Below are 22,270 nucleotides of genomic sequence, written 5' to 3'. Positions count from 1 at the left end.
ACAAAGTATATGAAGAAAGAACCCAAACCTTAATCCTCCTTCCAAGCTCTTTGTAAAGAAGAAAACCAGAGAATTCAGCAGTACAAGACTATAGCGGTAAATTCATGACCATCAAGCTATGGATAAGCTAGAGACCAAATAACAAGAGTCCCCACCGCGCTTTTATTATTTCCAAGGGAAAAGGGAAAAAGTACGAACAAAACCGAATAGTAAGAAGTTTTCAAATCAAAACTAATAAAATGTCAGAGATTACAGGTAAGGGGGTTGGTTACACAGAGGGAAGGTGTTAGCACCCAAAGTGTCCTAGGTACTCCTAGGGAGCTCTTTTTGTATGCATATGTATTTGGTACAAAATGATGTTTACAAACAAATAGAATCAGGGGATGAGAAAAGAATTCATTAATTATATTTTTGTGTTTCGCAAGACCTTCGGTCTTGTGCCTACGTACCAACATAAAAATTAGGGATCAAAACTTCGTAATTCGTGATACAAATTTCAAAGTGGATGCATTGCTTTTAACAAAAATAAAGTTTGAAAGGCAAAAAGGCCTAAAAATGGTTTGAATGAGTTAGTTCTTTTTGGCTTTTTGAAAGTTTAAGTCAAGTATTGTTAAGTTTATTTACAAATTTGATAGAAGAGAAGAAGTTTAAAAATGCAATGGCATAAGGCCAAAGTTTCTATCTTTTTGCAAAGTGGTCAAAGTTTGGAACAAAATAAGTTCAACCAAAGAAGATTTTGAAAAGGGAGGGAGAGATTTTGAAATTAAAGAAATGGGGATAAGATGAAGAGACTAATCCTATGCACAAAATTAAAAGTTAAGAGTTGAAAAGATCTGATCAAATGGGTAGCAATCCAATAGACAAGAGTGTCAATAGAAAACCCAAATTTCCTTGGACCTTTAGAATCAAGCAACACACAAATGCACAATTATATTATCTTGAATAACAAAGACATCAAATAAAGATAACCACATCCAAACTTTAGCCACTCCATGATCTTCTTCAAATTAGCCCATGTAGCAGATGAATTCCACAAGTCATAAGTTCAAAATAACAACTTCACAGTGATCATGTTGCAGATGAACTTAGAGGGATCCTGAATGATGTATCAGATGAAGTTACAAATTGCAAGCACTTGGTTTCTCAACAAGTTGGCATTGGCCAAGTCCTTTAGCATAGGAATGTTGCCTAAGTTCTAAGTCCGTTTGTCCAAGATCGAGCCAATAGTCCACACAAAAGTTTTTTGGTTTTTTGTTGTTATTATGTACATTAATGGTCAAAGACCACACAAACAAACAAAGTATACACAAACAAGATATATCACACAATATGGTCCAAATGGACAAAGGGAAAATTGCATTAACATAAATAATTAGAATGATACGAACAATGGCAAATGAATAAAGGCAAGAATTAAATGACATTAAAGTAAATGTATTGAAATTAAAAGTTAGTGGTTAATGAGTTAGATGTTAGTATTGTTTTGCTTTTGCTTTTTCATTTTTAGACATTCTTTGGAGAACACTCAACCCACTTATCATAAGCATGGATGCTTGAGCCAAGACATCTTCCAAAGGAAGGAAAAAATGCCAAGTTTCCACACAATACCATGAAAGAGGGGAGACTTACAATCTCACTAACTAGAATGCTATGCCTTTTGTGTCACAAATTTAGCGCTATGTTAAGCAATCGTAATTGGACTTATGTAGAAGTCACAACTATTTGAGATCGGGCAATAAACTTTTGGTGTTAATGCATGTTAGAGACATAGTATTATGGATTATGCTCATGAAACATACCACACACAAAAAGAATATGCAAAAAGGTGGCTTAATCTCATCCATACTCATGTTAATTTTTCAATCAACTAGTTTTAGGACTTTGAGATATCATAGGCCAAATGAGATGAATGCATGAAGAAGGGGAATGAGATGAAGAGGGAGGGGAATGGATCAAAACTCAAATTGATCAAAGGAGAACTTTTACCAAATTAATATCATCCATTCATTTTGGGAGATGGAATGTACATTCTATCAATCCCCTAAATCCAATGATATTAATTTGACAAAGTCAAATCAATCTTGACCAAGGCCCAACAACAAGAGTCAAACACAAACAAGTCATCACAATTGGTCAACAAAATTATTTGGCATTTATTCAAATTAAAAATACAAAAATAAGGCATTTAAATTAAATATGGTTTGTCAAAATCCTAAAACCTCATTAAAACACCAAAGAAATGACCATGAGATTTATCATAGGTCAAACAAGGTCAAAGGACCTTGGAGAAAAAATTTCAGAATTTTTAAAGACTTAAAAGTATTTTTAAACAATTAAAAATAAATGAAAAATCAATTAAATCATGAAAAATATTAATAATGATCCAAAAAATAATTTTAATTCAGAATATGAAAGAGGAAATTATTTGAATTTTTTTGGTGAAACTCTCATATTTTTTGGATCAATATTAAAATTAATATGAATTAAAGAAAATAACGCAATTAAAATGAAATTCAAATAATCAGAAAAAACGTGGACCACTTGATCTCCCTCATTAATTGAGGTGACAGATCAAGTGGCCACCAACGTGCGTTCCATGGTGCACTGCAGTCAACGCGGTATAGGCTTGGTATTTAAAAGCAACGCGCAAGATTAAATCATTTTAAATGGATCATATGGTTGGAGACGTGCCAACACACGGCCGAAGCTGTAGCTCTGGTCTTCTTCTCTGGTGGACCTCACAGGACTGGTCCACCTTCAACCATCACCAAAATAAAAAAAGAGGACATGATCTGAAAGAAAAAATGACATAGAGCACGAATCTAGCCTCAATTTTAACTAACTCCACATATATAGAAAGATATGATGAGTTGAATTTTGAGGTGTGTCAACTGAGTTGCTTCGATTTAAGCAACTCAATCTTCTTGCCTACATTGGTAGGACTTCAGACAACCAAAGATCCAAGAGAATTGAGTGGAATTAAGAGAGAATCGAAGAGATGAAATTTTCTGGAAAATACCTTCAATGCAGGTCTGAATTCAACTGTTCTTGCTTTGGCTCGTGCTTGATCTTGCTCAGGATGCTTGCAGGAGTAGATTAGTATGCACAAAAGGTCTTGGATCCCTGGAGTTTTGAATCTCAAAACATTGAGAATTCAACTCAATTTCTAATGGAAATTCTCAGGATTATCCTCTCAAATAGAAGGGTTAGGGGTTTAGGATCAAAGATGACGCGAATGTGTGTTGAATTCTGAGCATATGGGCCCCTATTTATAGCTGGATCGTGTGATATTTGCACCTTCCAAACGACTTTCCAAAATTGGCAATGGCTGATGCATGCGTGCATGGGCGTGTACAAGCCCATGAAATCATTCCTTTAAGTCCATACTTGAGTGTGAGTGAGTCTGAAATCAACTTGGGATGCAAGGCAAATGTATATGAAGACTTGAAGTTTGATCTTTTCCAAATGATGATACCATGTTCAAGCCATGCGCAGCCCTAATAATTCTTGTCCAAAATGAATGAAATTGGACTTTTTGGAAAGGTTAGATCAAAATAAACAACTTTCATGTTCAACACTTTTCCATTTTAAGCTTGTATCATGATGAATTTTGAGGTGGAAGTTTGGAAATTTCAACATATCAAAAAAATTTCTAAGTGTCAAACCATATATCTCAATATTCCACCTTACTTAACTTTTAATGTGAGCTTCAAATGAGAAACGTGTCTTTATCAAACTTGTATCTCTTTCAAAGACCTTAAAAATGGTCACCAATTTCATGTAATTTGGATTTGAAATGATAGAGTTATGCATTTTTGAAGTTTGGAAAAATCACTTGTTCAATGGTATAGGTCAAAAGTGACCTATAATGTAAAGTCATATCACATGCTCATAAAAGTTGAATTAGACACATTGAATTTGATTGTGCAACTTGGAAATCTTTCATCTCATAAAAATTGAGCAAGTTATGGCCTTGGGAAGTTGACCTTCAAATTAGGGTTTAGACAAAATGACCTATAATGTTTCAACATAAAAAAATGATTTTCCAAGCAAAACTAGCTATAGGTATCAACATGAAAGTTGTTTGGAATGTCATTTAGAGTAACTTTTCTCTTGGAATCATTTTCATATGGTAAAAATTGTAGGAGATAGGGTCTAGGGAGATCCAGTTTTAGTCAGATGAATTCATCTGACCAACCACCATCAACCAACTTGCTAACCTTCAATTCTTTGGACTTTATTGGCTCATGGTAGATCATATATGCATAAGATGATGAATTTTGAAGTGTTCCTTGAGAAACTTGATCAATTGGTGAGATAGCTTGTTGGAGAAGTTACTCAAGATACCCAGTGAAACTAGGGTTTCTAAGGCAAATCACCCTCAAACTCTTGAAGAAAACTTGATCAATATAACATGTAGGAATTAATGGAACTCATATATGATGCTCATAACCATTCTTGGATCAATTCATGGTTGTGCTCTTTGTCATGAGAGTTTCAAATCCTAGATATGAACTTGATAGATCAATGGAGATCATGCCCTACCTACAAAAGAGTTAGGCAAATGCAAAGACATATTTTTGTATTTTGGTTAGTATAATGATAATACACAAGTATGATACAATCACAAAGTGCTTGATGATCTCTCCCAAAACAAACCCAATGAAGGAGGGGTAAGGAGGATGCCAAGGTATGATCCATATGCTAATGCTTATGATGAAATTGCATGAGGGATCTTTGGGTCAAAATTGGGGTCTTACAAAGACCTATCAAGAAAATCCACATTTTCTCTTGTTTTGATTTAGAATTTGAGATTCATAAATTGACTAAATTATAATACATGTGAATGCTCCAGCAGTAAGAGTCATAATATCTCTCTTGATTTTTTTGTTAATAACTGAGTCGGCTATGGTTACGATATGATCTTGTTCAACTCCCATATCTTCTACAATCTCAATGCAGTGAGAAACTACTAAAGAAGCTGCAGAAGCAACTGCAGCAGAAGCCGTGGCATTTGGCTTTTCGGACAATGCTATTGAAGCCGCAATTGCTGCTGAAGTAAAAATGAATGAAAAAAAAGTTCCAAGTAGGATAGTAATGGATTTAGATAGTATCTGATTATATAATTGATGGATTGAATATAATCCCAACTTGAATGCAAAATACCTTGTTTCTCATCAAGTTTTGACTCGAAATGAATTCCGTCGTAGGAAGTGATTGATGAAGTAAAAGTAAATTCTGCAGATGAATATCAACAAGTATTGTTATTGATTTATATACACTTTAGATTGAATCAATCGTCTAGGTTATAGCAAGTTACGTACCTTCGTTTCGCTACTTTCTTTTGGCAAAACCTAAGGATAACACCAGATAGTTAACTGTTCAAATAACTTGCATCAAAAGTCCAGAACCAATACAAACAAAAATAACATGAACACAAGACAATATTAAGTGCATGGTTTCCAATTTTCATACTGCATTGCATTATGAAAACTTCAAAGTAAATGTTCTTACAGAATCCTTAGAGGTAGTGAAAACGAATTAGATTTCAAAGTAAGTGTTCCAATAAAACTAAAGCTAACAAATTCATCATCATTGCAAGCGAATTAGACTTCATCAACATTATCAACATTTAATTCTTGTGTGATTAATAACTATACCCTATGTTTTAAATAACTGTCGTTGTTGCTTTGTGATTGCATAAAATTTCTCCAATTTCGGTTTGTAGTGTTGTATGGACATTTTCACCACTAATTTTAGTAATTTCACTAGAAATCCATGCTAGTGCTGGATCTTCTACCCAGACATGAGAACCAACAATAATGTTCACTGGTGCAGACTGCAAAAACATATTCAACATTAAAAGGAAACATATGAGTTCACAGAAACACAATAGATATTCCAAAGAGTCAATCACATCTTCACAAGGAATGCATTAATTTTAAAACCTTGTACAACAGATCTATACATATCACTGTGATAAGTGTTGATAGTTAAAACAAAACGTATTCAACCTTTCATATATATATATATATATATATATATATATATATATATATATATATATATATATATATATATATATATATATATATATATATATATATATATATATATATATTCAAACACAAATAATAACAAAAGTAAAACAGATTCAACCTTTCATATATAGATTCATTGTTTTATTATGCAGAATCTAATAATGAGAAGAGTCTTGCCTGTTGTATTTTGTAATAAATCACCTAAGAATCATCAAAATATTATTTCAAAATATCATTGGACCTCCCGTACAAAAAATTGATAACGCATACAAAGATCTATAAAAGAAAGCATCAAACTTCAATGAAATAGATTTGATTCATACCTTTTCACAGTGGAAGCAAGAGAGATAGGGTGGAAACAGGACATCGGTGGAAGAGAAGAGAACGGAGGAGAAGAGAAAACTGAGTATAGTGGAAGAGAAGAGAAGAGGACGACGACGGTGTAGAGGGGGAACCGAGAAGACAAAAAAAGAGAGAAGAGAAACCCTAGTAAGAGAATGAAAGTGAGAGAGAAATGATGAAGAGAAGAATAGGAAAGTGAAATACAAAAGTGAGAAGACGTGTTAAATGGTTTTGTTGGTAAGGAGGGAAAATGTAATTGTTTGAGGATAACCAAAGGATGAATGACACTTAGAAGCTTAGGAGAGGGATGATAGTGTATTATTTTTGACATTTGTTGGTTACAAAAATATCCATTTGCTAGTGTAAGTTAATATTAGTGTAAGGGCACAATGCTAAAGCAAGGCAATTGAATTTTGAAGGATTGATAGTAGATTTGAAACAACTGATTTATTATTTGGTTATCAAGCAAAACTCTGAAAAAGAAATGCTTCTTTGTGAAACGAAAGAGAACAATGAATTATTTAATATACAACCACCAATCTATTTATGGGACAATTTGGCCCATCTACAATGGATATTTAGTGAATATGATAAAAAAATTCAAAAATAAGTACATATATAGGCTATGGGCATGAGTAAATTATCCACTTAAATAAATAAACGAGTATGTATGTTAGAGTTGTCAAAATAAGCTAACTCATATGGGGCGGTCCGCCATGTCCGAAAAATCATAGGACCTGGGCCTTAAAATTTTAGAGCCCATATTTTTTTAGGACTTTTTTAGCTCGGCCCTAAAAAGTCCAATATCCATTAGGACTAGCTCGTATGAGCCGCGGGTAGCTAGTTAGACCCGCATAACTATAAAATTTTAAAAAATTATTTATTAATACTTACATTGTCTTACTCCAAAATAACACATTAATATTTCTCCCCTCACTAAATTTTATCTCTATTATATTTAATATTTTTGTTTTAAAATTTATACATTAATATAATCAACATATTTCTTCGTATTTTCTCTTATGTTAAATATTCAAGTATTATTTTATACAATTTAGATATGTGTTGCATTTAAAAATACATTATAGTATTTATAAGCTTTAAATAATATAATTTTTAATTTCCTTTATAATAAATATTATGAGGTTTTATTTTTAATTTTTTATTAAAAAATTGTTGGTTTAGGGTTGGATAATCCGAAACCCATCTAGGACCGACCTCTGATAATAATTTTCGAGTCCATATTACAACAAGACTTTTTTGGCCCAATCCTAAAAAGCCAGAAGCTCGCCAGAGTCGGTCCGTTTAGGATCGAGTAGCCCATTTTGACAGTTCTAATGTATGCAGATATGGACACCTTAATATCCAATCCACTCCATATATATATATATATATATATATATATATATATATATATATATATATATATATGAAACGTATTCGATGAGAACTAATGTTTATCGTGAGAAACGAGAATTATCACTATCAATCGTCATATTTAATTTAAGTTTAAGATTTAAAAATTCTATAAAGAACACCATACTCAATCTTTTTCTATTACATTTATTATGTAAATAATCTACGAAAAGTTATTCTTACAAAAAATATTTATTGAAAAATATGAATGGAATTTATGAATGATTGAATGAAATAATTGTAATTAATGGCTTATGTTGAAATGGTTTGATTTAATGGCATGCATTTGGGAATTGAATGGTTTAAAATGTGTAGTTTGAATGAAGATGTAAATTGGATGGAATTTTTGGATATGGTTTGAAAATGTGTTTGAATTTTATAATGAAATTGGATTAGATAAATGATTGAAATTTGTCATGTATATATTGATTGGCTTAAATTTAGATTAATGGTTTAATGGAATGAGGTTTTAAAATGGTGAAATTGTTTAGTTCAAAATGAAATAAGGTTCAAAAATGGTCGAATGATTTGGTTTTCTTGCAGGTCAAAGTGGTGGACTGGCTGGTCCATTTGGTGGTCCATGACCTGGTCCAAATGGTGCTCCATTTGGTGGTCTGACCTGGACATGGACCAAGTCATGGACCAAGCCATGTACATGAGGAAATTTCATGAAAAACATGGGTTTTGTGATGAAATATGCCAAGATGAATGAAAATAGATCTTAGGGGGTCAAGGGAGGGTCTGCTGACTTTGGTCAACTGCTTGACCAAAAAGTCAATTGTTGACCAAAAGTCAACTGTAGCAAATTTTGTCCAAAATATGATTTTTGTGTGGTCATGGACATTTTTGTGATGAAATGAACAATTGTGAATTGAAATGAGGTTTGAATGGATTTGTATGAATTGAAATGAACATGGCATAGTATTGTATAGAAATGACTGTGGACTTGACTATCCAATGAACCAAGCACAAGAACTAAGACTTTTAACCAACTTGAATGGGAAATGAAAATGAATGCATACCATGATTGAAGGAACTTAAATGGACCAAAGATCAAAAGGCAAACCATGAAGAAAATGAAAACTATGAAGTATACTTGCATGACCAAAGACCAGGGACTAATGAAAGCATGGATCCAAGAATCAATGACCAAGGATTGATGATCTTGACAAGACCATATGAATGGATGCAATGACTAAACCTTGACCAAATGACATCCCAAACAAGAGGACATGTAGGCTAGATGAATGAATCTCATGCACAAAGGCAAGTTTAATGGTTGATGATGCATGACAAGATGTATGACAATATGGTCAAGAACCTCTTTCCAATGAGCTAGGGTTTCAGTAAATCCCATGGTCAAAAGTCAAATCACAAGGGAACCCAAGTACCAAGCATCCCTGATTAGGGTTTCATGATGCACACCCCCTAATCAAGATCTTCAAACTAAGCATGAAGCTCCATAGTCAATCTCCTAACACATGAGCCCACAATTATGGTTTAGATGATCAAGTCAATGCTCAAGAGTCAATCACAAGATCCTAGAGGAACCAAACCAAGAATTAGGGTTTTAATTCATAATGAATGCCAATATGCGGTCTCCTTGAATCCATGTCCCAAAGATTAAGAAATTAGGGTTTTGCCCCAATACTTCCATATGAAGAGACATGCCACATCTCTAGGGCTTGATCCACAAGCAAACCCTAGATTTTGTTAGACACAAAGTTTTGAATCTATGATGATTATGAGAAGGTGTTAACGTGAATGCATGATGCACATGAATGAGACATGAATGAGTGCAGATGAATTTCAAGTCATAGGTTGGATGAAAAATGAAAAGGGGAGGGAAATTTTGGAGGTATGACACATATGAGAGAGACGAGTGATGTAACACCCCGATAATAATATGTATTTATTTAAATTAAATTAATAATATGTTTATTAATTTAATTAGAATATTTGGATTATTATTATTATTATTATTATTATTATTTCGGAATAATAATTATTGGGATAATCATTTAGTGGAATAATATTACTGGAGTATATAAGCTGGAATAATAAAAAGTCCCAATTGTTGGAAAAAGGTTTTCACGTGAAAAGGGAAAAGAGGCAGAAAGGGCAAAAAGCCAGAGAGCGAAGGTTGAAGGAAGGAGAAGCTTAGAGCTCGGAAGCTGCCGGATTAACTCAGGTAAGGGGGGTTTATCATCGATTAACGGGTATTATGGGATGATATGTACTGGGTAGTAATAGACCATTTGTTTTACCTCTGATTTGGATGATATATGTTGAATTTGTGAACTTTTGAGATGCACGAAATTTGGATTATAATTGACGAAATTCGTAGGAATTAGAGGTAGAGAGGTTAGCAATTTATGAAATCGAATAGGATATGATTCGTGTAGATGATATGGACGATTATTTTGTGTAAATTGGACTGTGGAAGGTTGGATCGGATAGGTTTCGTAACAGAGAAAACCATAGCAGATCTGAGAATTCTGGTCTCTGGTCATACGCGTATGGCACTAGGCAATACGCGTATGAGATGTTGGTACGCGTATGGGGGGAAGCCTTACGCGTATGGGTGGAAAAGATGACATTTTCGAACGTGCATTGGTCTCTGTTGGTACGCGTAATGGGAAGTTGTTACGCGTAGCATACGCGTATGAGACATGTGGTACGCGTATGAGTTGGGCGAGGAAATGCGCAATACGCGTATGAGAGTGGGTATTACGCGTATGGGTTTGGCCAGGCGTGGGCAATACGCGTATGGTAGAGGCAATACGCGTATGGGCAGAGTTGGGATTTTCCTGCACTGTTGTTGTGCAGTTTTTGGTGGTTTAGGCCGAGTGATGCGACTTAGCTGAGATATGATGTGATAGGGATCATTTCCCGTTGTTTTGAGTGGTATAGGTATTAGTAGAGTGTGCTAATACTGTGTTCGATTATGTGGCATGATATGATATGCTTTTGTGATTAATTATGTTGATAATGTGTGATGGTATACATGATGATGTGAATGTATACATTTGTGAATAGACTGTATTATGGCTTAGAGTGTGAGCATGTGTCTATTCCTGATTATTGTTGATGTTGCATTGCTAGGTGATTAGCAAGCATGTTGTGGCCCATTTGGGGTGGTAGCTAATTCCCATGGTGAGGAATTAGTGAGTAGATCATTTGATTGTTGTTGTTGATGTTTGCATGCTAGGTGATTAGCGTGCATTTCATGGCCCATTTGGGGTGGTAGCTAATTCCCATGGTGAGGAATTAGTGAGTGAGTCACTATGTCTCAAATGAGTGGGACTAGTGAGCTTGGTAGCCGTGCCTGGATTTGGACGGTGAGGTTGAACTATATGTTCACAAATAGTCGGTACCGCATGCATAGAGTCTCATTGCATAATGAATGTATGGCATATGATATGAATGGATGTATTCCAGTATCATATGTGTGTTATGTGTTGTGTTGTTGTGTGTCGTGTTGTTGATGTTGATTATGGTTGAGAATCTCCTGTTGAGTATGAGGTTGAATTGTTGCTGAACGCGTAGCCTGATTAGGGTGAATTAATGTGTTAATTACTTGGCATTACATATTGTTCTATAATGCTTATTATATTGATTGAGGAACTCACCCTTACACCTATTTTTCAGGTGACGAGAAATGAGTTGAATAGAAGCTAATGCTTGGAGTTGAGAGTAGTTTCTTATGGGTCATGCTCTGATAGATGTAACATCGGGAGGGAATGTTTTTAATTAATTTGATATTGGTTGCTGAATGATTTACATGTATTGTGTTACATGTTTTACATTGATGTTGAATTTTACTCCGCTGCGAATTATGCAAAAGAACCTTATTTTGATTAAATAAATGAGCATGACAGGGTATTCTGATGATTGTTGTGAAATGATTGTGTGACACCCTTCGGGGCATAATTACTCTGATGAATATATTGTTATTTTAATTATATTAATTTGGGGTATTTAGAAGGGTGTTACATTAGTGGTATCAGAGCATAGTCGGTCGTGTCGAGTCGTAATTATTCTGTTTCCCCTGTACGGGATAGGTGTTGTTTAACCCTATCAGTACTTATTGTTTTAGTTGTTTGGGTTTTCAGAATAGAGATGGCTGGAAGAGGTAGAGATGATGCTGCGATTGCTGAGGCTCTGGGTATGCTAGCTGGAGTACTTGGAGGGAATCCGAATGTTATGGGAATGGGAGCTGCTCGTCAGTTGAGTGAGTTCCAGAAGAACAATCCTCCAATGTTCAAAGGAGCATACGATCCAGATGGCGCTCAGAAGTGGTTGAAGGAGATAGAGAGAATCTTCAGAGTAACTGAGTGTGCTGATAACCAGAAGGTCAGGTTCGGTACACATATGCTGTCAGAGGAGGCTGATGATTGGTGGGTTGCTACCCGCACTGAGTTGGAAACTGCTGGAAATGCTGAGATTACTTGGACTGTGTTCAGGGAAAGATTCCTGAGGAAGTATTTTCCAGAGGATGTCAGAGGGAAGAAAGAAATAGAATTCTTGGAATTGAAACAGGGTAACAGGTCGGTTACTGAGTATGCTGCGAAGTTCACAGAGCTGTCAAAGTATTATACTCCCTATGCTGAGGCTGCTGGGGAATTTTCAAAGTGTGTAAAGTTTGAGAACGGGTTGCGTCCCGAGATCAAGCAGGCAATTGGATATCAGCGAATCAGGGTGTTTTCTGATTTGGTTGACTGTTGCAGAATATTTGAACAGGATTCCAAGGCTAGAGCAGAGAGCTATCAGCAAAGGGTTGATAGGAAAGGTAAGAATCAGATCGATCGTGGGAAACCGTATGCAGCTGGCAAGGGTTTCCAGAGACAGAGTGGGATGAAGAGGCCTAGTGGGGGAGATTCTAGTGCTCCTGTTAAGTGTTACAGATGTGGTCAGGCTGGACATCGTATCCATGAGTGTACCAGTAATGAGAAGAAGTGTTTCAAATGTGGAAAAGGTGGTCATTTGGCTGCGGATTGCAGGATGAAGACTGTGACTTGCTTTAATTGTGGAGAGGTGGGTCATATCAGTCCACAGTGTCCTAAGCCAAAGAAGGAAAATCAGTCAGGAGGCAAGGTTTTTGCTTTATCAGGTTCTGAGACTTTTGCAGATGATCGTTTGATCCGAGGTACGTGTTATATTAATGGCTTTCCTCTTGTAGCTATTATTGACACAGGTGCGACTCATTCTTTTATATCTTTGGATTGTGCTGTGAAACTTAAGTTAGAGATATCTGAGATGTTTGGTAGTATGGTGATTGATACTCCTGCGAAGGGTTCAGTGACTACTACTTCAGTTTGTTTAAGTTGTCCGTTGAGTATTTTTGGTAGGGACTTTAGGATAGACCTTGTGTGTCTTCCGTTAGTGCAGATTGATGTTATCTTGGGCATGAACTGGTTGGTGTTTAACCGGGTTTCTATCAATTGTTTTGATAAGACTGTGATTTTTCCTGAGATTGAGGGAGGAAAGAGTTTGTTTCTATCAGCAAGGCAAGTGAATGAGGAAGTAGCTGATGGGGCAGAGTTGTTTATGCTGTTAGCGACTTTGGAGGCTAAAGATAAACTGGTAATTGGCAATCTAGCTGTGGTGTGTGATTTTCCTGATGTGTTTCCGGAAGAAGTGAACGAATTGCCGCCAGAGCGTGAAGTTGAGTTCTCGATTGATTTGGTACCTGGTACTAAGCCGATATCGATGGCTCCGTACCGTATGTCTGCTGTTGAGTTAGCGGAATTGAAGAGTCAGTTGGAGGATTTGTTGGATAAGAAATTTATTCATCCGAGTGTGTCACCGTGGGGTGCACCAGTGTTATTGGTTAAGAAGAAAGAAGGTACTATGAGGTTGTGTGTGGACTACAGGCAACTGAATAAAGTGACGATCAAGAATCGGTATCCGTTGCCGAGGATTGATGATTTGATGGATCAGTTGGTTGGTGCAAGTGTGTTCAGCAAAATAGACTTGAGATCTGGGTATCACCAGATACGTGTGAAAACTGAGGATATTCAGAAGACTGCTTTCAGAACAAGGTATGGACATTATGAGTATTCTGTAATGCCTTTTGGTGTGACTAATGCGCCTGGAGTATTTATGGAGTATATGAATAGGATTTTCCATCCGTACCTAGACAAGTTTGTGGTAGTGTTTATCGATGACATTTTGGTGTATTCGAAATCTGAAGAAGAGCATGCTGAGCATTTGAGAGTGGTTTTGGGAGTTCTGCGAGAAAAGAAGTTGTTTGCTAAACTCTCAAAATGTGAATTTTGGTTAGAAGAAGTTAGTTTTCTTGGTCATGTGATTTCAAGAGGTGGTGTTGCTGTTGATCCTTCTAAGATAGAAGCGGTATCTAAGTGGGAAGCTCCGAAGTCAGTTTCTGAGATAAGGAGTTTTCTTGGACTTGCAGGTTACTATAGGAAATTTATTGAGGGATTCTCCAAGTTGGCATTACCGTTGACAATGTTGACTAGAAAGGGGCAAGCGTTTGTTTGGGATTCAAATTGTGAAGAAGGTTTCCAAGAGTTAAAGAGAAGGTTAACTACTGCTCCTATTCTGATATTACCGAGTTCGTCGGAATTATTTGAGGTTTATTGTGATGCTTCATTGTTGGGTTTAGGTGGTGTGTTGATGCAGAATAAGCAGGTTATAGCTTATGCTTCGAGACAGCTAAGGGTTCATGAGAGGAACTATCCGACACATGATTTAGAGTTGGCAGCTGTGGTATTTGTTCTTAAGTTGTGGAGGCATTATTTGTATGGATCAAGATTTGAAGTTTTCAGTGACCATAAAAGTTTGAAGTATTTGTTTGATCAGAAAGAGCTGAATATGAGACAGAGGAGATGGTTAGAATTTCTGAAGGATTACGATTTTGGTTTGAATTACCATCCGGGTAAAGCAAATGTAGTGGCTGATGCATTGAGTCGGAAATCATTGCATATGTCTATGTTAATGGTTAAAGAATTGGATTTAATTGAGCAGTTTAGAGACTTGAGTTTGGTGTGTGAGAGCACTCACAATAGTGTTAAATTGGGAATGTTGAAGTTAACAAGTGGTATTCTGGATGAGATTAGAGAAGGTCAGAAATCCGACGTGCTTTTGGTTGATAAGTTGACTTTAGTGAATCAAGGTCAAGGTGGTGAATTCAGAGTTGATGAGAATGGTGTTTTGAGATTTGGTAATCGGGTGTGTATTCCGGATGTTACTGAGCTTAAGAAGAGTATTCTTGAAGAAGGACATCGTAGTGGTTTGAGTATTCATCCTGGAGCTACGAAGATGTATCATGATTTGAAGAAGTTGTTTTAGTGGCCGGGAATGAAAAGAGAAATTGCAAGTTTTGTGTATTCCTGTTTGACTTGTCAGAAGTCGAAGATTGAGCATCAGAAGCCGTCTGGGCTAATGCAACCGTTGGCTATTCCAGAGTGGAAGTGGGACAGTATCAGTATGGATTTTGTTTCTGGTTTGCCGAGAACAAATAAGAATTTTGAGGCTATTTGGGTGATTGTTGATAGATTGACGAAGTCGGCTCATTTCATTCCGATCAGAATGGATTATCCGTTAGAGAGATTAGCCGAGTTGTATATTGAGAAGATTGTGAGTTTGCATGGTATTCCGTCTAGTATTGTTTCGGACAGAGATCCTAGATTTACATCGAAGTTCTGGGAAGGCTTGCAGAAGGCTTTGGGAACTAAGCTGAGATTGAGTTCTGCATATCATCCGCAGACTGATGGTCAGACTGAGAGGACGATTCAGTCTTTGGAGGATCTTTTGAGAGCTTGTGTTTTGGAAAAAGGAGGTGCTTGGGATTGTTATATGCCTTTGATTGAGTTTACCTACAACAATAGTTTTCATTCGAGTATTGGTATGGCACCGTTTGAAGCTTTGTATGGTAGGAGATGTCGGACACCTTTATGTTGGTATGAGTCCGGTGAGAGTGCTGTGGTTGGACCGGAGATTGTTCAACAGACTACGGAAAAGATTAAGATGATTCAGGAGAAGATGAGAATTGCTCAGAGTCGTCAGAAGAGTTATCATGATAGGAGGAGGAAGTCACTTGAGTTTCAAGAGGGAGACCATGTGTTTCTTCGTGTTACACCGATAACTGGTGTTGGTCGAGCTTTGAAGTCGAAGAAGTTGACACCTCGATTTATTGGTCCTTATCAGATTCTGGAGAGGATAGGGGAGGTAGCCTATCGTATCGCTTTACCGCCGTCGCTTGAGAACTTGCATGATGTTTTCCATGTGTCCCAGTTGAGGAGATACATTCATGATCCGTCGCATGTCGTCCAAGTAGATGATGTACAGGTGAGAGATAACCTGACTGTTGAAACATCACCTATGAGGATAGAGGATCGAGGGTTGAAGCAGTTGCGGGGTAAAGAGATTGCCTTGGTGAAGGTAGCTTGGGGAGGACCAGCAGGTGGCAATGTGACTTGGGAACTGGAGAGCCAGATGAAGGAGTCTTATCCGGAGTTGTTCGATTGAGGTATGTTTTCGAGGACGAAAACTCTTTTAGTGGGGGAGAGTTGTAACACCCCGATAATAATATGTATTTATTTAAATTAAATTAATAATATGTTTATTAATTTAATTAGAATATTTGGATTATTATTATTATTATTATTATTATTATTTCGGAATAATAATTATTGGGATAATCATTTAGTGGAATAATATTACTGGAGTATATAAGCTGGAATAATAAAAAGTCCCAATTGTTGGAAAAAGGTTTTCACGTGAAAAGGGAAAAGAGGCAGAAAGGGCAAAAAGCCAGAGAGCGAAGGTTGAAGGAAGGAGAAGCTTAGAGCTCGGAAGCTGCCGGATTAACTCAGGTAAGGGGGGTTTATCATCGATTAACGGGTATTATGGGATGATATGTACTGGGTAGTAATAGACCATTTGTTTTACCTCTGATTTGGATGATATATGTTGAATTTGTGAACTTTTGAGATGCACGAAATTTGGATTATAATTGACGAAATTCGTAGGAATTAGAGGTAGAGAGGTTAGCAATTTATGAAATCGAATAGGATATGATTCGTGTAGATGATATGGACGATTATTTTGTGTAAATTGGACTGTGGAAGGTTGGATCGGATAGGTTTCGTAACAGAGAAAACCATAGCAGATCTGAGAATTCTGGTCTCTGGTCATACGCGTATGGCACTAGGCAATACGCGTATGAGATGTTGGTACGCGTATGGGGGGAAGCCTTACGCGTATGGGTGGAAAAGATGACATTTTCGAACGTGCATTGGTCTCTGTTGGTACGCGTAATGGGAAGTTGTTACGCGTAGCATACGCGTATGAGACATGTGGTACGCGTATGAGTTGGGCGAGGAAATGCGCAATACGCGTATGAGAGTGGGTATTACGCGTATGGGTTTGGCCAGGCGTGGGCAATACGCGTATGGTAGAGGCAATACGCGTATGGGCAGAGTTGGGATTTTCCTGCACTGTTGTTGTGCAGTTTTTGGTGGTTTAGGCCGAGTGATGCGACTTAGCTGAGATATGATGTGATAGGGATCATTTCCCGTTGTTTTGAGTGGTATAGGTATTAGTAGAGTGTGCTAATACTGTGTTCGATTATGTGGCATGATATGATATGCTTTTGTGATTAATTATGTTGATAATGTGTGATGGTATACATGATGATGTGAATGTATACATTTGTGAATAGACTGTATTATGGCTTAGAGTGTGAGCATGTGTCTATTCCTGATTATTGTTGATGTTGCATTGCTAGGTGATTAGCAAGCATGTTGTGGCCCATTTGGGGTGGTAGCTAATTCCCATGGTGAGGAATTAGTGAGTAGATCATTTGATTGTTGTTGTTGATGTTTGCATGCTAGGTGATTAGCGTGCATTTCATGGCCCATTTGGGGTGGTAGCTAATTCCCATGGTGAGGAATTAGTGAGTGAGTCACTATGTCTCAAATGAGTGGGACTAGTGAGCTTGGTAGCCGTGCCTGGATTTGGACGGTGAGGTTGAACTATATGTTCACAAATAGTCGGTACCGCATGCATAGAGTCTCATTGCATAATGAATGTATGGCATATGATATGAATGGATGTATTCCAGTATCATATGTGTGTTATGTGTTGTGTTGTTGTGTGTCGTGTTGTTGATGTTGATTATGGTTGAGAATCTCCTGTTGAGTATGAGGTTGAATTGTTGCTGAACGCGTAGCCTGATTAGGGTGAATTAATGTGTTAATTACTTGGCATTACATATTGTTCTATAATGCTTATTATATTGATTGAGGAACTCACCCTTACACCTATTTTTCAGGTGACGAGAAATGAGTTGAATAGAAGCTAATGCTTGGAGTTGAGAGTAGTTTCTTATGGGTCATGCTCTGATAGATGTAACATCGGGAGGGAATGTTTTTAATTAATTTGATATTGGTTGCTGAATGATTTACATGTATTGTGTTACATGTTTTACATTGATGTTGAATTTTACTCCGCTGCGAATTATGCAAAAGAACCTTATTTTGATTAAATAAATGAGCATGACAGGGTATTCTGATGATTGTTGTGAAATGATTGTGTGACACCCTTCGGGGCATAATTACTCTGATGAATATATTGTTATTTTAATTATATTAATTTGGGGTATTTAGAAGGGTGTTACAAGTGACAAATATGTTAGGGTTTTGTTTTGAGAGAGACAAGTGAAAGAGATGTTAGGGTTTTGCTTTGAGAGAAACGATTGTTATGTACTAAAGCGAGAGATAATTTCGCTTATATATAAATATGTAACACCTTTCACCTTGGTTGATAATAAGAACCATGATGAAATTATTGCACCTTACACCATAATTGATTATAAGAACCATAATGATATACAAGGTCAAACCCATTATGTCACGATAAACGGAAAATTATTGGTGTTGGGATTCAAACCTTTCACTCTAGGTACATTTCACCACAGTTGTTAACTATGATCGTAGTGAAATGTCTTTTAGTAAATACCAAAAGAAAAAAAGTTCCCCAAAAAGATTTATTACCACGGTTAACAGCAGGGTCGTTGTAATGTGATGTTACAAAAGGTCTATTTTGTAGTAGTGTGAGATCCTTTGGTACCCATAAAAGGCGCCTTAAATTTTGAATCGTGCCCGATGTTAACTATGAACTTGTACTATCATGAAGATGTTGCCTCGGTAAGAGGGAAAAGTCAGAGGAGGCATTAGGTAAGAATATGGGTTGCGAGCCTCAGACGCGACCTTCATGGGAATTGCCCTCAAGCCCCGGTATAATCCTAGATATGAGTCTGAGACTCCCTCTTTTCTATTTTGCCGAGTTCTGGAGGAATTCAGAGGTCGGAACCTGATGAATCATGATATAAACGATCGTAACTTGAACCAACAATGGTGTATCTTTGTGTTCCCCTATTAACGTTCTTGATTTTGAGATCTACGATGGTTGTGCATGGTGAAATTGGAAGGAGATTTTAGATTTGCGAAATGTGTGGAAATTGGAAGTCGATTTGATTTTGATTTGGTAACCTAAGAAGGTTACGAACTGGTCAATCGGAGATTCGGATCTAAATCATAAGAATCCAGATCTGGAGCTTCTGAGTTTGCACGACAAGGTTAAAGATCAAACGTGAATTCATAGAAAATGTAGGAATCAGAAGTCGATTCCCACAAACAACGCCATTGTTCCGTTCGAGAACTAGAAATAGATGTTCCAGATTCACGAAGTAACAAAAAATGATGAAAGTTGGATAATCGTTGATCTTGAATGGTGGCTCCAATCTCCTTTATGGTGGCGTAGGGTGGACCTGCATGATTAACATTCCAACACCCAAATCAGTTCAAGATTCAAGATGAATATAGTGAAATTGGAGATCATAAATTATCTACCTTATTATAGCATGTGAACTATTTTTATATATTGGGTTGAATAAGGTGGACCTGAGATGTATTAGGCCTGGGTTAATTGAGCCTTTTGGCCTATCCAAAATACTTATGCATATTAAGCTTTAGCCAATCCTACAATTGACATTAGAAAAGGCATCCCAATAATTTTCCTTCACTAGTACACGCCAAATATGATGAACAAGAGTGCAATCCCGTAAGGCATGTATACTTGTTTCAATAGTTCCAACATAGTCTCTTCATAAGGGTTGTTTAATGTACATGTGATGAAGAATCCAAAGATCCGAATTCTCTCAACAGCCCAAATTTTCCAAATTTTACTCCGTATACTATTACTGGTGTGGATATGCTATTATTTCCAAACAAATCAAAGACACTTAATACAGTGAAGTACCCTTTATCAGTACCACTCCATAAACTACCATTCATTCAGAACGTTATCCTCACTAGGAGGGAGGATAACCATTAAACTATTTAAAACCTCTTGAGGAAGGAAACTTTCCAGCTATTCCACTTTCATTCACCATTTATATCCACCAAATCTGAGACTTTATACCTTTGATGAGCTTTGGACAATCCATCAGTAAAGTTACTTAACTTGATTCTAGAAATGGTCCAACAATATTTCCAAACCTCCACCATCTGGCCGTTTCTAATTGACCACAAAGCCATGTCCTCCAAAATCTGCCAGTTACTAACAAATAACAATACTTTTCTAGAGGCATGAATCATACACCTTAGCTTCCACAATGATTGGGTTATCATTCCTCTCCTATTTTCCTTTCAGTACCTGGTGCCATAAAAATCTATCTCCATTTCTATATTTCCAACCAAGCTTGAGGAGACAAGTTTTATTCATGCTCACCAAATTTCCTAAGCCCAAACTTCCCTGCTCTTTTGCTGGAGCTATGGTGTCCCATTTTATAGTGCGAATATGCTTATCCTATCCAATATATCCCAACATGAATCCACGTTGAACATTTTGTATTTCTTTCAAGCAAGCCTTAGGCACTATTCCCTTCAATATAAGATACGTAGGGATAGTTCTATCACAGACTTGGCTAACACGGATCTTCCAGCAAATGAAAGTTGAGTTGTTTTTCTTTCCATACCATACACTTACTCTTTACTGCTCAATAAAATGTTAATTAGGGGTGGTAAAACGACTATGTCCAGCCGAGTCGACCTGCGCACCCGTAAAAAAATAACGGGTTGAAATGAGATTTTATGTCTGCCTACCCACTCACCTCCCACTCTAAGTCCAACATGTCTTAAGTCTGCCAAAAAAGGGACGAGTTGACCCGTCAGCCCGTATAACTAGTTATCAAATACTCAAAATATTTATTTTGGTTGGTTGAATGTTAATATTTGAACTATAATTTTAAAATACTTGTTCATGATTTTATTTTATACATTTATTTGTGAATATATGTAATATTTTTTAAAGTAAAATTTGTTTAAAAGATACTTTATAAAAAATTATTCTAAAACTTAAGTGTAAAATTTAATTAAAATATAAAAATAAGTCTGTTAATCTATTAAAAAAATAAAAAATAAAAAAAATAAAAAAATAGACGGGCAAACCCGCCGCCCGCCACTTTGGCGGGACGTGTTAGACTTTTAATTCCAATTTCACTTGGCGGGCTTGCCAGCCCCGCCCCCTATTTTAGCGGGCTTAAGGAGGGGTGGGGCGGACGACCTGTTTTGCCACCCATAGTGTTAATAGTCTTTAACCTCGGTCTTTTCATGATTAAAGGCATCTCTAAGTACTTTAACAACTCTTTGGTCTCACAAAATCCAGATATTTGAAGGAGTTGTCTTTTGACGTGAACATGAGTATTCTTGGAAAATATAATATTTGTCTTATCATTGTTTAAACGTTCTCTCGAAATATTGCAAAAGTTCTGCATGATTTTAATGACATACCTCATTTGATTTTTTATGGCCTTGCCAAATAAAATCAGGTCATCTGCAAACATCAGAGGAAAAACTATAGGTCATATTTTCCCAACTTTCGAACAAGTCTTTTTGTAGATTGAGGAATGGTTTTTAGTCATTACTATGATTGACTTCCCAAAAGAGGACAATTGTATGTAGAGATTGTAGTCAATTAAGGATATAACTATTGAAGATGCTTTGGTCTAAGAGATTTATTTGTCCAAAGGAGATAAATTTCTAAACCCGGTGTATGCTCACTGAGTAGTTTATTCTTGAAATTTGTGGATGATGTCGTTGAAGGTGTTTTGGTTTAGAGAGTTTATCTACCCAAAAGAGATAGATTTTGAAACCTAATGTATGCTCATTGAGTAACTTATCTGAGGTTCTGATATTGATTGTAACTTGGGTTTTGTGCATTCCATCCAAAGGGGATTGCGTAATAATGTTGGCCTCTTCGTGATATCTTATGTTCATCAAAGCTATATCTTGCCTTTATTATTTGTTCTAATGCATTTCCATTTTGTCTCAATAGTGACTTTCTCTATGAACAATTGTTCTTCTTCTATTGAGATCCTAAATGAGTCTAATTTTAAGAAATGGAAGAAAAACTTAGAGTTTTCATTAGGGATTATTGATCTT

General features: G+C 36.5%; 1 long non-coding RNA gene across 1 annotated transcript; it reads right to left on the bottom strand.

The window, feature by feature from the left end:
• Positions 1–3,839: 3,839 nt before the first annotated feature.
• Positions 3,840–6,805, bottom strand: LOC127135349 (uncharacterized). Its single transcript, XR_007808524.1, has 4 exons — positions 6,365–6,805; positions 5,325–5,839; positions 5,167–5,238; positions 3,840–5,050 (listed from the first exon to the last, which is right to left on the bottom strand). It is a non-coding gene; the product is annotated as an uncharacterized LOC127135349 (long non-coding RNA).
• Between the last annotated feature and the right edge of the window lie 15,465 nt (positions 6,806–22,270).

This window comes from Lathyrus oleraceus, chromosome 4 (genome assembly GCF_024323335.1).
Source record: "Lathyrus oleraceus cultivar Zhongwan6 chromosome 4, CAAS_Psat_ZW6_1.0, whole genome shotgun sequence".
NCBI lineage: Eukaryota > Viridiplantae > Streptophyta > Magnoliopsida > Fabales > Fabaceae > Lathyrus > Lathyrus oleraceus.
The sequence above is the reverse complement of the archived record's forward strand: the minus strand, read 5'-3'. Positions and strand labels throughout refer to the sequence as shown.